This window comes from Taeniopygia guttata, chromosome 2, assembly GCF_048771995.1.
Source record: "Taeniopygia guttata chromosome 2, bTaeGut7.mat, whole genome shotgun sequence".
In the NCBI taxonomy this organism is placed as follows: domain Eukaryota; kingdom Metazoa; phylum Chordata; class Aves; order Passeriformes; family Estrildidae; genus Taeniopygia; species Taeniopygia guttata.
In genome coordinates this window covers 90,134,179-90,149,041 of record NC_133026.1, presented here as the reverse complement: position 1 = coordinate 90,149,041, position 14,863 = coordinate 90,134,179, and the positions used below count along the sequence as shown (strand labels likewise).

The 14,863-nt window shown below is 38.4% G+C and overlaps 1 protein-coding gene across 4 annotated transcripts in view; it reads right to left on the bottom strand.

The window, feature by feature from the left end:
* GABBR2 (gamma-aminobutyric acid type B receptor subunit 2) overlaps nt 1–14,863 on the bottom strand; it is a 451,884-nt gene that overhangs the window by 383,168 nt on the left and 53,853 nt on the right. The window lies entirely within an intron of this gene.

Genomic DNA, 14,863 nt, shown 5'->3' with positions numbered 1-14,863 from the left:
AAGGGTAAGCGACTGGGAAGAGTCAGAATGGGCTTACTAACAGTAGATCCTGCTGGACCAACATGGTTGTTCAACCTCAGAACCCAGAGGAAGAATGGGTGGGGTAGCATAACACCAGGAATGGGACAAAACCCAAGAGATTTGTCTGTGACAATTTTAATGGCATAATTAGACTTTTTTTCTACAACTAATGATAATTAGACTCATAACTTTTCCATTATATTACATATAAAAGCTTGGCTTTGCATATATAGTTTGTATGCTTATTTGATTACTTACATGCATCCTCCTTACCCATAACAGGATTTCTGGAGAAACAGAAAGTCAAACTGTTTCAGCCCCAGACAACATTGGCCACTGGGTCCATGGCACTTGAGTTGCTGGAGCTGCAGATTCCCATGTCACCTTTTTTTGCCTTAGCACTGTAGGAAGCACAAGTGAAGCATTTCCTTTGAGTTTGCCTTTAAAAGGCAAAAATTTACCAGTTCTGAAAGGAATCTATTAGATACAGTACAGATGAGTCTTGCAGATGCAGATGATAAATATGCACAGTGTATTTATGTATGTATAATATCATTTCATGTAAATTAAAACCAGCCTTTCACACATTCCCAGAGTGTCCTTCTATGTTCCCAGCTGAATAGAATGCCTTGTGCCCAGGAATTGGGCCACCTGAGCTGCCACCTGCAAGGGCAAGCCAGGACAGAGGGTAAGCGAAGTCAAGTAGAGCAAGAACAAACTAAAAAATCTGATGGCATAAGGTTTAGTCATACCCCTCACCCCTCCCACCTCTAACTGCAAGGAGAAAGGGACAAAGAGACGGGACTGCAAAGGAATTGAGACAACAGGGTCACATGGTAAAGTGACTGAAGCCAATCTGGAGTCCCAAAGTGAAAACCTCCAAGTCCAGCCTGTCCTGGACTGCTCCTGTGAGCAAAGCTCCTTGTTCACCATGCATGACTGCTCCTCCATTTTTTTTCTCCCCAAGCTCCTCTGGAGATTTCTTAGTTGCACCCCTTTCCCCGATAGATGTAGAGTGTGCAGCCTGCCGTTCCAGCAGAAGGATCTCCTCCACAGCTCAGAGTGCAGCAACTGGCACCTAGACAGTGCTCCCTGCTGGTCTAGTCCTGTCAGTAAAAAAATGCCATTTTTTCCTTGTTTTTTTTTCCTCTCTTTTCCCCAACCTTTTTTTTAGTTTGCTTTCCCCTTTCATTTCTTCCTTTGAAACACAAAACTGAAGCAAACAATACTACAGAATAATTGGTTAACATGAAAAAGTTGGGTATTTTTGAGTATATACCACCAACAAAAAGTGCAGAGAGGCTCTCCAGTGCAGGTGGTTCACAGTCACCCAGTTTCAGGATATGCATGGACTAAACCAAAACCTGAAGGGATGTAATGTGCAGATTAGCTTTTTATCCAGGTGTCACAAGCCTCTGAATAATTCTCCCTGATACGACAGGGGCTTACTTCTCATACACAGCTTTTTGAATAGCTGACAGCCCCATCAACAGAGCCACTGTCATTCTGAGATTGCACAAGTGCAAGCACAGATGCAGTTCTACAAAAAACACCCTCATCTATTTGCTTTTTGAGCAAAACAATTTCTCATAAGAATATGCTGGTTTATATATTTCAGGACTCTGAGCATTCTCCACCTCCTGCCTGTTACCCAGGGAGACTATATGATGGCATGGTCACCATGGAAACAGTGGACAAACTTAAGATGTTTTCATTGCTGTAGATAAAAGCCATCTGCATTTTTTTTTTTTTTCATTTCTGTTTCTCACACCGCCAGCTCAGGCTCCCAAGCCAAACTGTGACAGCTGTGGTGCTATCCTGCAGCCAAGAATCATGTACCATTCCCAAAGCAGCATCCCCATGACATCCCTGGGCTCACAGGTGGGGAACAGGGCAAACCTCCTACAGGTCATAACAGCATGTGTTTGCTGCAGCAGCCACCTGCCCTCCTTCCTCCCCCACCTCATAGCAGCCCACTTCTAAGATGTTTCTGAAAGTTTTTTGACCACATTCCAAGAAGGAAAAAGTATACTGTTTGCCTAAACAGACAAAAAAGGGGCTGAAGAGCATTTTGGTACCTTTTTATCCAGGTGTCACAAGTCTCTGAATAATTCCTGATGGGACAGGGCCTTATTTCTCATCCACAGCTTTTTGAATAGCTGAAAGTCCTTGACTGTGGGTATTTGACACTAGTGGTATCAACTCTCTTCATTCAGGAATAGTTGATCAGAAATGTTTAAATAATTATGTTCATGATATATGAAAGTTCTATAAGCAGTCTTGAAACTGGGCTGTGTCTCCATGGCTAACAAATAAAAACATATTTTCCTCTGCAGTAGGCCAAGATGACTGAATACAACCAGAAATATCTATTAAATAAGCATCAAATTAGGTTTCTGCACCATTTTCCAGACAAAAACTGGATGCTTTGTTACATATAATTAATTTGCTGGAGGTTGAGTTATGGATTGCTGTTCTTGTTGGTTTTTGGCTTTTTAAGAAACTTTAGGTTGTTTCCATTTTTTCTAATAATTAAGCCAAATTTTTAACTTTGCTACACTCTTTCCAAAGGGTATATTTACTAAACAATTATTGTAAAAAGCCAATTTCTTCACAATGGCTCTTCATTTGTGAAGCCAATTGACAGACATCTTAGAGAATGCTTCTCAATTTCAATAATCACTTGTAATTCTGTTTTAATCTTTCAGTGGGTAGAAATGTACTGTTTAATGCCTGCTATGTGCCTATGCTCTCTGTAGCCTATAAATCCTCTGACTCCTATCAAAACAACACAACAAAATAATTTTATTATTGGATTTTGTAAAGTTGGGAGCTTTCTACCAAATTAAAGACCTGCCTATAAGTTAAAGACAGTCACTGAGGAGGCATCTGGTGTTTTGACAAGTCAGTTTCTTCCCTGCTTGTTTACAGCCAATTCTACCCTGCACAACCGTCTCCAACATAATCCTGCCCCAGGCTGTGATCAGGACATTTCTGAAGCAACTCTAATAAAACAGACTTTCTTTTTCTCTTATGCTAAGATTGTTTTTCCAAATGTCACATCACTCATTATTTTTCCTTTGAATCCTTTCCAGCTTATTTGCTGGATGCATAAACCAGAGCTGAGTTCACTCTTGAAGTAAAGGTCTTAATGTTCAGTTAAGAAAAAAACTATGAAAAGTTCCTACACTTGAGAATTACAGATGTTTGTTCAGCCTATCTCGTGAAACCCAAATCCTTCTTTTCTAGTGTTATTATACCCAATATCCCACTGATAATGTACACAAAGCAGAAATACAATTAGAGGTGGTAGCTGAGCACTCTGAATTAAGAATACAAGTAAATTGCTGCTAATTATCCTGAAATCCCAGCTTCAAAACACAACTAGTTTATTTTAGGTTTAAAATTTATTACTTGAAATTAGTGTGACAGCCTGAAATAAATTGACAGCCAAAACCATCAAACTTCAAGGTAAGTTAATATAAACTATAGAGAAATTGTTATCAAGATTGAAAAAAAATATATGGTTTGCAATCTTTCTGCCAAGATTTGCTACTTCCATATCCTATTGTTTAAATAAATAAAGAATAAATAAGCAAAGGAAAAATTAAAGCTCTAGTAAGATTCAGCAATTTGAATCACATAAAGAATCCCTCGCTGGCAGAAACAAGACACTGGATGTTTAGTGTTTCCTATCTGGATCATAAGCATGCAGCACTCAAAAAAATTTAGTAGAAAGAAAAGGACAGCAAGACATGAGCAGGTTTTGTTCAGTCTATGACTTTAATCTCAAAAGGGTCCTGAAAGAATATGTCTTTCTTAAGCAGGAAAGGATAAGAAAAATGAAAATGAGATTCTCCGCTAGATTTTAAGAGTCCTTCTTCCAGAAAGACTCCTAAAACAAAAACTGTTTTTAAGAATAAATCAGCTCTCCTGCAATGTTACCAATCCAATGTTTTTGATTGTTTACTCTTCCTCCAGTGTAGCAGTTGAAAGCAGGGACACCAATCATACTTTTTGTGGACAAGATGCAATTATTATGGCCATCCTCGCTAATCCAACCTATACATTTACTAAGTGAGGGCCAGAATAGACAGCCATGCCTAATAAGTTTAAAGATCTTCTTCCATTTATCTTATTAAAGATGAAATCAGGAGGCATTTTGTCAAAATTTGTAAATGTCCATAGGCCAGAAAGGATTTATTTTTAGAGACCAATCTACCAGCCAGAGTTTAACGAAATCTAATGGATGCATGTTGCATCCATAATACCATATGGTGTATCATATCAATAATATCATATGGTGTTTTTACAGGTTCCTTTATGTACTCTATAGAGGTGTAGCACACAACACAAGCTTATGACTCCCTCAGTACAGCAGAAGCAATATGTAGATTTGAAATTCAAGCATTTATGATAAGATTTAGTTTGTTATCTGAAATTCAACCTGTCATTTGAAGTATAATAATGTCTTGCTCTTAATAAAACCTACCAGTGTAAAGAGGAGAAATTATTTGCTTTACAAAAATTCTTAGGGATATAGTCTTAATTAAGGCAGCTAAATGCTTTCTCTGCAAATTTGTTTTGCTGGAAGTCAAATCTATATCTGGAAGGCCAGCTGTGGAAAAGCAGCTTATGGGAGGACTTATGTTGCATTTTGGAAGTATGGCAAGATGCAGACCACCAGCAGCTGAGCAGAATGGGACAAGCACAGAAGCCAGAGACAGGAGATGACAACAGGCCAGGAAAAAGAAGGGCAGTCTGAGGAACTATATTTAAAAAATATTTACAGGCAACTGTAAAAATCAAGGACGCTGTAAGTGACACTTGAACACTTTAATGCAAGTGAGACAATGCATACAGAAAGAAAGATAGACTGTGCTGGAGGGTCTTGCAGCAAGGTGCTTGAGAAGAGCTGTTGCCAGTACATCACTAGATAAATATCTTTCTTTAAGACCTCTGCCTCATTTTGTAGCTAAAGATGCTCTTACATCCAAAAGGATATCCATCTATACCACAACTAATTCTGAGAAAGCAAAGGGCAAGGATGAGCTATAACTAAAGCATTCTATCACATACAGTGTTAGGAACTAGTGATATATATATAAAATCAATACTACTTTAGCCCTACTATGAGTAGTACTGGTACTACTTTGTACTTCAGTGCATATACTAAGCAGCTCTGGGGGGAAAAAAAAAAACAACACCAAAAGAAACCAAGCCATTTTTGAGCGCTCTTTTTCACCTGATATATAGAGATGTTTGTTGTCACCTTATTCTAATTGCCAAACTGACTGCTTTTTGCCAAGCACTAAGGTTTTTCTAATTTCAGAATGCGTTTATAGTGGTACCTCAGACCAAGCAAGCCCTGAAGCTATCTCCTCCCATGTATTCTTCCCAAAGAGTTGGAGTTTTTCTGTTTATCTGCTACTATACCCGGGAAACTGTTCAAGCATCTGTTAACAGTGCACCTCTGCAAACCACCACTCCTGGAGTTGCCTATGTCTCCATAGCCACCTCCATTCTCAGGATGATCTTTACATCCACCTAGTTTACAAGATTTCAGAAGTTTTCTGCAGATAAACAGCTCTATGTGACTTGAAATACAGTGTCATTACACCCAGTGATAATGCTGGCTTGTGACTTAAAAGGACAGTCAAGCCTTTAATCCTTTAAAATTACAAGATGAAAGAGAGGATTGAAGCAATATTTTCAAAAATGTCAAAGTGATTCGCATGTCTAGTTCACTCCTGAAATTTTCAGAATGTAGGCTTTAAAGTTACTTAACAACTTATTTTAAGGGACCCAAATCTCTAAATAATGATAAGTTCCATTTATGTAAAAATGAAGTGAGAGCATGCTCAGAACTGATTCTTGAAAACATTGAGATTAAAGGAATCAGAAGATAGAAGAATAGCATTGTTCAGATGTTTCCAGCATGTCAGTACAGAGCAGCCTGTATATGTTTCTATAATTAGATCTCTCACATCTGATACAAACGCAAATTGTTTAGAAGCAAAAATGGTTTGCCTTTCATATTTGCTGTATATAGATATTTATTTATATTTAGAAGAAAATATAACAGTACAGTTAGAATCAAGTTAGCCCATTGCTGAGTACTTAAACACCAGGGAGATGGCGATTTCTGGAGAAAAATAAAAGGAAAAATAGAGACACTAAAAGCAACTGGAAAAAAAAGTTTCATATTCTTTTGTAAAACTCCTTTCTGTTGATTTACTGGTCCCAAAGAATATACAGCCTTCCCTTGTGCCATCTGCAAGCGCCTATGGCCTAGTTTTCCTTTAAAGTATTATATAGGACTCATCCTTCACTTCAGCACTCCTATTTGTACCTGATGTGGAAGACAGTCTGGCTGGTCTCTTAGAGATTTTCCCTTCCAATACCCATGCAAGTATTTCCTTACTACCTAAACGCTGTGCTGGACTAGTTACTAAACAAATCCTTGCTGCAATGAAAGCCTGAGATTTTGACTTCTCTTTTGGCGGCTGTTTGGCTTTATGCAGCAGCAAGGAATGTATCTGTTACTGAACCTTACAGTTTGTATCACTGTAAATTATTTTATTCATTAAAACTCTGATATTTTAACAGAATAACTGTGTGTAGCTTATCACTGGCTCTTGATGAGACCAGATGTGATGATAATAGGGAACTTCAGGGTGCCAGAAGCATTGCAGCAATTGTAGACCTTCTACAAAAGAGAGTAACTACCCAAATCTCATTACTTGTTTACAATCCTCATAAAGACAAGGCTGAGGAGAAAGCAGCTATTTAACAATTACCCTACATTTTCCTTTCTATGTCACAAAGGCAATCTGTTCTTTCATATACAAAAGTAAAAAGTATATGTGCAGCTCTCTTCTCCCACACATTTCTAACCAGTCTAAGTAGCTGGTTGGATCCAATCAGTTTATCATCCAGGCTACATCTCTAGATGCCATAAAGCTTTTGTCTATTCACTTCTGCAGCTTATCTTTACTCAACAAAAATTTACTAGGCTTACAGGCTGGCTACTAGAAGACGATGACATCTTAATATTATGTGAAAGCCACATGTGCTGAAGAGACATTTGCTTTTTATCTCTCACAGGAAATCAAAGATAATTAAGCAATCAACATTGCTATCTGAACAAATGGAAAGCAAAATAAAGCCCATCAATATCATCCACTCCCCAGAACTCCTAAATTCAAATTTATGACAGAATAATAAGTTTTAACAAAGTTTGTGTTCAGCTGATTTCTATCATCAACAGAAGTTTTAAAATAGATAAAAAACCAAACTGTCACTTAGAATAAAAGGAGCACTATTTCATATATACATAAGTAAGCATGAGACAAGCCTGTGGTAGTTTGTTTTGTCCTTTTTCTCCACCCATCTCTGCAATGCAATTTAAAGCTTTTGTCAGAGCTATTTTTAAATATTTTACTTCATCGCTTCTACTTATTGCCATTAGACAATTTTCTTTTTGCTTAATCCAGTTATTAAACACACATTAAATTAAAAGTTTGTTCAAGGAAATAGGATGGTAGGAAAAAAGACTTTAGATCAGAACTTTATGTTTCCTGTCTAAATTTCCATTTGTATCACATTTCTATTTACAAATAACACTGACTGCCCATCATGATAGGTCTAACTAAGGTAGGATTTCTGCTTCTTAGGACAAACAGGTAGGCAATGACTTTGGGTTTATTTCATTCCAAAAGCTATTGTGCTCTTGCGGGTGGAAGAGGCATCTATTCTCTTTGTAAGGTAACATGTCAGCTGCCAGAATTAACACAGTGGAGCTCAACGTTTGCCTGGACTATACAGGCGGGACCATGTCTATCCTGAATCACATGCAGTCAAGGAGCAAGACTTCATCCACAGGCTACGCCTCAGCTTGTATTAAGGAGCAGAGGAAGGAAGAAGAAATTCTGCTTGTGAACACACCAGGCAGCAAGTCATGCCAAGGCTAAAGGAGTGGAGGGGCAGCAGTTTATTTCTGGAACAGGGACATTAAAAAATGGAAAGCCACACTGGAAACCAGAGTGGATTATGTCTGTTATGAATGGGGTCCCATATGTCCAGTTTCATAAATCACAAGATTGAAATTTAGCAGCAATTTTTAACTGAGATATAAAATAATAATAATAATACAATCAAATATAATGAAGTGGTTACAAAGAGTTATTTGGCAATGGTTTGGATAAAGTACAAATGGCAAAGGAAACCAAGCACAAGTTTTATACTGTATGCTAATACATACTCATCAATAGTTCCTCCTATTTTCAATTCTTGAAATCTACATCACTCTACTGCACGGTGCATGCTCCTACTGTTGCTATGGGGTCTTCTGGTCTCTTCGAGGGTCTTCTTGGTGGAAGGCCGAAGGTCTTCCTCACTGTCCTCTGAATGACCTGGCAAGTTGCACATGCACATTGAGCTTGATGCATTATGTTCCAATTGAGCCTTATTATTTCATACATAAGACCACTATTTTAGGTTCCCTATCTGGAATGGTCCCAATTTTATTAATATTCATGGTTGATCCTGCTCTGGGTGTTGTCTTTTAACTTCAGTTGATGCCAATTTTGGTTTGGGAGTCAGTTCCTGACTTCCTCCATTCCCAAGGCCAAATCCAGCTCCTGCATCCTGCTTTCCACGTGTATTCTCGAAGAAATCCATCTGCTTCATAACACTAATCATATATATTTTCCAATTATTTTCCCAAATTATTGATATAAGTACAACTTATTCAGCACGAATCACATCCATTTATCACATGTATTCTTACGGCTCTTTTGGAGAAACGTCCAGCTCTGTTCTACCCATAGTTTACTGCATAGGCTTAATTTAGCCTTGCATAAATTACCATCTGCAAGATGCCCCTAATTTTTTTTTTTTTCCCTTGAGTTTGCAGCTTTCCACATCTAGTTCATTTTGGGCAATGCTAGCTAGGTGAACATTTTCCCACTGTTTATTAGCTGGCATTGTTTTAGAGTCAGTGCCAGTTTGTTTTCCAAGTACAACATTGCACCACAGCATGATTTAAGAGCTAAATTGTCACACTCCAGACCAAGATTTTAAATGTGATTTTAAAACCTCATGTAGTACATGGGAATCATCATGAGTAAAGTCACTAATGAAAATTACAGACACAAAAAGCTTCAAGGTCTTTTGTATCTCCTTTCTTTGCTTATGTAGGGGCTCAATGGAATTAAAGACGCAACTTAGCAAACGGCAACAAATAATAGCTCACAGTTCATCTTCAAGACAAAAACAGCCCAAAACAGCAAAAAAAAAAAAAATTCCTAGTGTAATTTTCAACAGTATCACTGGCATATTTGGAGCTGCATTCTATAGAAGAAAAGATGTATCAAGAAAAATGAAGATCCATTATTTTGAAAGATAGGTTACCAAGCTGTTTTTTTAAGCATTCCATAAATTGCTAGTCTGAGCTGCAAATACTTATTGCTAACATCTCAGTGCTGACAGCTTAAAGTCAGCATTTGGAGATGAATCTTTGAATACCATATCCCAAATGTCACTGAATAACTGACAATATGCAGCAACTCAGAGGCAGGGATTCACTAGTGAGTTTCAAAATTTAAAAATGCCACAAAATATTAAATTTGTGAGTGTTTAACAGAGATGGTTCCTAATCTGAAATAATATAGCCACTGTGCATTAACTGTTTTAAGTAGCAGATGAACAGATACATCTTCTCACATGAAGGGCGTGACTGGATTTCAAGAAGAACTGAGAAGTACATTCCCTGACTATTACCATAAACATATCAAAAATACACATCCACTCTTACAGGTCTGTGAATGCCATTTGTTTCACTGGGAAACCCTCTGACAGCAGAGCTTTTCCTAAGCCTTTACCTGAAGTACAGGCTCCAGTAAAACAAATTATCAGTTGAATTTCTGATACTTCATCTTTAATAGCACATAAGCCTAACACAAACAATATCCAATGGATTGAAAACTAGCACATGTTTCATTTGTTTTATTTAGGAAAAGAAAAAAAAAAGGAAAGAAAAAGTAGTCCTCCTCACCAACCTGCTTAGTTTGGCTAACCTTCTAAGGTCTCCTACTGAAATCATGGACCTCTATTTTAATTCAGTAAGAACAAAAGCAAAGTTTACGTTTTCAGATCTATAGACATCAGATAAATTATTATGCCATGAAGAAAAACCAAAGGGGCAGGAGGCAGGTGATAATGATCTCAGTTGATAATACATTTTATGCTTATTTAAAAAAACAAATACCATACAAATAATTTAAAAGAAAGATATTGCCCATAAGACAATCAGAGAAGAAGTACTTTTGCCCTGTGTGGCACTAGCCAGGTCTTTACCAGCATACCCAGTTGTGACTGCCAAAACTAAAGAAGTATCCAGGCTCACAGTTAACCATGGGGTAAATAATGGGACCAAGTAGAACACCAGCAAGTATAGCTTGTAAGAAAGGGTTAAATGAGTCAGGACAGTTTGTCCTGGAAAGTGAAAACTGGTAATCATTCAGAGTCATCAAGCATCTAAGTAGCAAATTAAAGTAGCTTAAGGTATCACTTTCTCCTCCACGTCTTTTAGCAGTAAAGTATTGCAGGGCTTGCATCACAAATTTAAGGTAGAAAATGTTTCCTGTGCCCTACACTGCAAGCTGGAATATGTGACTAGGAAAGGATTTGAATTGCCATCACAGGAGATTTTTAAGAATAGGTTAGACAAAGGCTTCTAAGAAATGACAGTTACAATCTATCCATTTATATTTGGACGGATATATGGAAAACACAGCCTCTCAAAGTCCTTTCAGTTCTCTCCAATTTACCTGTCAAGCATTTGCAGAGTTTACATTGTGAGCGTAAATTGAACATCTCACATTTTTCCCATGCTGGAACCAGTTTAATGGCAAAGTGTATGCAGCTTTCAAGAAAATATTACCCAGGTAAATTGGGATAAGAGACAATGAAAGCAGAACTAAGATTTGCCAACCAAAGGAGCAGGCAGCAGCGTTGTGAAACCATCCAGTTTATAGCCCACAGCAAACATGCACCCAACAGTAATAAAAAGGTGAAGGAAAACATTTCATATCTGTAAAGATACACCAGGGTATGAGAAAGCTCCTTCCTCATTGCATCCCAGCTGCCTGCTAACAGCACTACATGCAGATACAGAGAAACATTGCTGCAATGCTACAGCACACCAGTAATTGCTCTGAGTACAGACCAGGGCTGAAACGTGTGAAAACCATGAAGCTCAGTTTGCCAGTGATTGACCTTCAAACCTTGATGGATTTGGCAAAGACAAAAAGTCTCTCAGGCACAACCATGAACAGAAAGAGGAGACAACAGGCATAAGAGCAGCCAGGTATTTAAGAAATTTTACAGGAAGAGTACAACAAGGATTCTTTTTATTTGAAAAACCATCATGTAAAAAAATGCCATATGCTGACAGTATTGCACACATTCCTGAACAGGGCTATAGGTGTAATAAAATATTTTTGTTAATCACTATATGTAGTTTCCTTTCCACCACCATTATAGCTACCAACAAGCTGTGTAGCTTCTGATCAGATCAGGGAAGATGAAGCCCTACTTTAAGTCGAACTGGGTCAACCCAAATGAATTGATGATGACTCATTTCAGAGCACACAGCTTAGCAAAGTAAAAAGCTGGCGGAATTTATTCTCCCATCTGAGATAGTATTATTATTGTTATTACTAGGAGTTAGAAAGTCTCCTTCATTTGTACTCTACTGAATGCATGCAATCTTTCTTGTGACTCTGCTGTCCTAGTTTCCAGGTATTGTCATCCTGCTGCATGGGGTGATACTTGGAATCACTTCAAATTCAGGAAAGCAAAAATCCTGTGTTTGAAAACTGAGTGGTAGGAGGACTCCAGAACAGTTTTCCAGGGTTTATGATGGGATCTGCAGAAAATTGCTGAAGCATACTCAGTTTGCTGCTAATTAAAAAAGCTGACTATCTTTTTGGAGACACTGTTGAAAATAGTTTTCTTCACTGGTATAAAGATATCCATGCATGCTTTCATACTCTTTATGTATTGTGTAATAGACAACAATGAATTTGACTTCTTAAACTGCAAAATCCTGCTGGGTGTTCAATATTTGCCCTGTTTTGTCAGTAACATGAAAAATTGCTCTGCTTTATTAAATATTCCATAGAGATTGTATTTTATTATGCACTGGGTTCATAGGAGCACTAAACCTACAGTGACTTCTACATTGATAAGGTGTATGAAGCTTAAAAGGTCACTGCATCGATGTGCAGACTGACACGACAGTATTGTAGAATCACAGACTTTTTGGATTGGAAGGGACCTTAAAGATCATATAATTCTAATCTCCCTGCTGTGGGTAGGGTCACCTTTTACCAGTTTAGAGCCCATCCAACCTGGCCTTGGATACTTCCAGGGGTGGGGCATCTGGAAGTGCTCTGGTCTAAGTGTTCCAGTGCCTCACCAACCTCATAGTAAATATTTTTTTTCCTAATATCTAATCTAAACCTACTCTCTTCCAGTTTGAAGGCATTCTCCCTTGTCCTGTCACTACATGCTGTTATAAAAAGTGCAGCTCTCTTATAAACCCACTTTAAGCACTGGAAGCACTGGAAGGGCACAAGTAGGTCACCTTGAAGCCTCTAATCAACTTGGTGGCCCTTCTCTGGACTTACTCCAACAGGCTGATGTCTATCCTGTGCTGGGACACAGTGTCCTGGATGCAGTGTTCCAGGTGGGGTCCCACCAGAGCATAGAGAGGGGCAGCATCTTCTCCCTCACCCTGCTGCCCAGGGCTGCAGCCCAGGACACGTTTGACTTTCCAGGCTGCAAGCACACGTTGCCAGCTCATGGCCTGCTTTTCAGATGCCAACAGCCTCAAGTTCTCTTCAGCAGGGTAATAGAGCTTTATAAGCACGAGGGAGAGCAGACAAGAGCCTTAAAATTTCACATTGGAGTCTGACACTTGGGTACCAGCACAAGAACCAAACATGGCTGCTCTTCCCCAAATTGGCCCTTAGCAAATGCCCAGGGGAGCAAGACAAGAAGGTGCACTAAAGGTGCTAACATTGGCGGTCTGGATTCCTACAGAAACCCACTCTTATCAGCAATCAAGTCCTCAAGGATTAAGAAATGGAACCATAGGTACACGTCTCATTCTTACTATAATGATGATGGTAATTTCCGACAGCCAGGGAAAATCTTAAATCAGTACAAGCAAATATATCAAAACTCACCTTCCAGTTTCTAAACTAATTGCAATGCACAACTGCCATAACTTCCTAAGCACAATCAATCATAAGCAGGCAGACTGCAATTAAATGCATGGATACTAATCAGAATCAGCTGCAGCAAGTCTTACATCAGCCTCAGCTATGCAGAAAAATAAAGTGCAAAACTTTAGGGATTCCTTATGCTTTAAGAATTCCTTATCCTTTCCAAAGTCACTCTTTCCTCTCTAACATTTTAAGAAATAGGGAAACCCAGCAGTTCCCATTTCTCCTCCTGTCACTGGAGGTGACTTTATTTGACTATCACATCAATGATTCTTTGATGTATCTCTGTCCCTACACTGTCCCAATAATAAAGCAAAAACATCAGTAACTACAGAAGCTAGGGAAAAGCATCATGCCACATTTTATATATTTACAGTACTGTTATTTATAAGCTAACACTGACTTTTGAAGCTCAGTCTTTGACTGTGCTGCTCACCCAGGGCTACCACAGTCCTCTTGCATGAGAACTCATTGCTCGTAACATTCTGTATGCTCTTACAGACTATGTTGGGGCCCATGACAGCACATGACCTCTCTTTGCACTGTGATGAAGGGCTCCTTTCCTTCAAGATTCACTCTTTCTGATTTACACCACAGTAAGGCGGTAGTAATAGAAGTGAAGCAAGTTACACATGGAGACACTGTGCTTGACCTTACAGCTCCTAGTATATATTTAAACCATTTCATACAATTCTGAGAGCAAGACACAGAGAAGATGAGAACTATTCTTTGTTCCATCCTACTTGATTCAACACACAGCCCTACCATATTCTACTTCCATGAATTCTCTGTTAACCCAACATGAGTTCAGACTGAAAGCAATTCATTTCTTTTGTGATTCCTCCATAAGTTCATTATTACAGTATCTACATGCATAACACATTTTAATAAATTTATTTTCACAGCATATATACAGCAAAAAAAGCTTATTTTAAAAAGGCCTAAAGAACAAAAGTTAAAAAAAAGAAAAACCCACACACTTACTAATTTCAGATACTCAGTCTGAAAGTGCTGAAAACTGCTTTTCAGAAGACTTGTTTCATGATGCTCTTCCATGTTCAGAGCCCAGCTACTATTAACTCCAGCTGCAGCTGCAAGTACTCAGTGCTTCTGCAAATCAAACAGTGAGGTCGCAAGTCAGCAACCCAGAAAATGAGAGCCACCTGTGAAAGGCTCTGTTCCTCTGCCGTGACTGGCACAGCAATTGCTATAATGCTTCTTCACAGCTGCTCAGCTGGGCCTAAGGCTAGGAAAGATAGCTGTTTGTTTTGTGAAGGATCTTTTTTTATTATTATTTTATTTTTAAAGAAAATAGTAAACTATTTGCAAATTCAGGTTAAATTCAGTTAATGAAGAGCTTGACAAGAGGGAAAGCTCTACAGATATCTTCCCTGACAATGAGGAAGTTCCTGTGATGATTCGTTCTCTCTATAATGAGAAAAAAACGGTACAATATTAGTTGGATGTAGTGCCTGTTTTTTCAATTCACCCATGATTTTTTTCTGGGTGATGTTCTTCATTTCATTAATGCCTTCAAGATACACCCA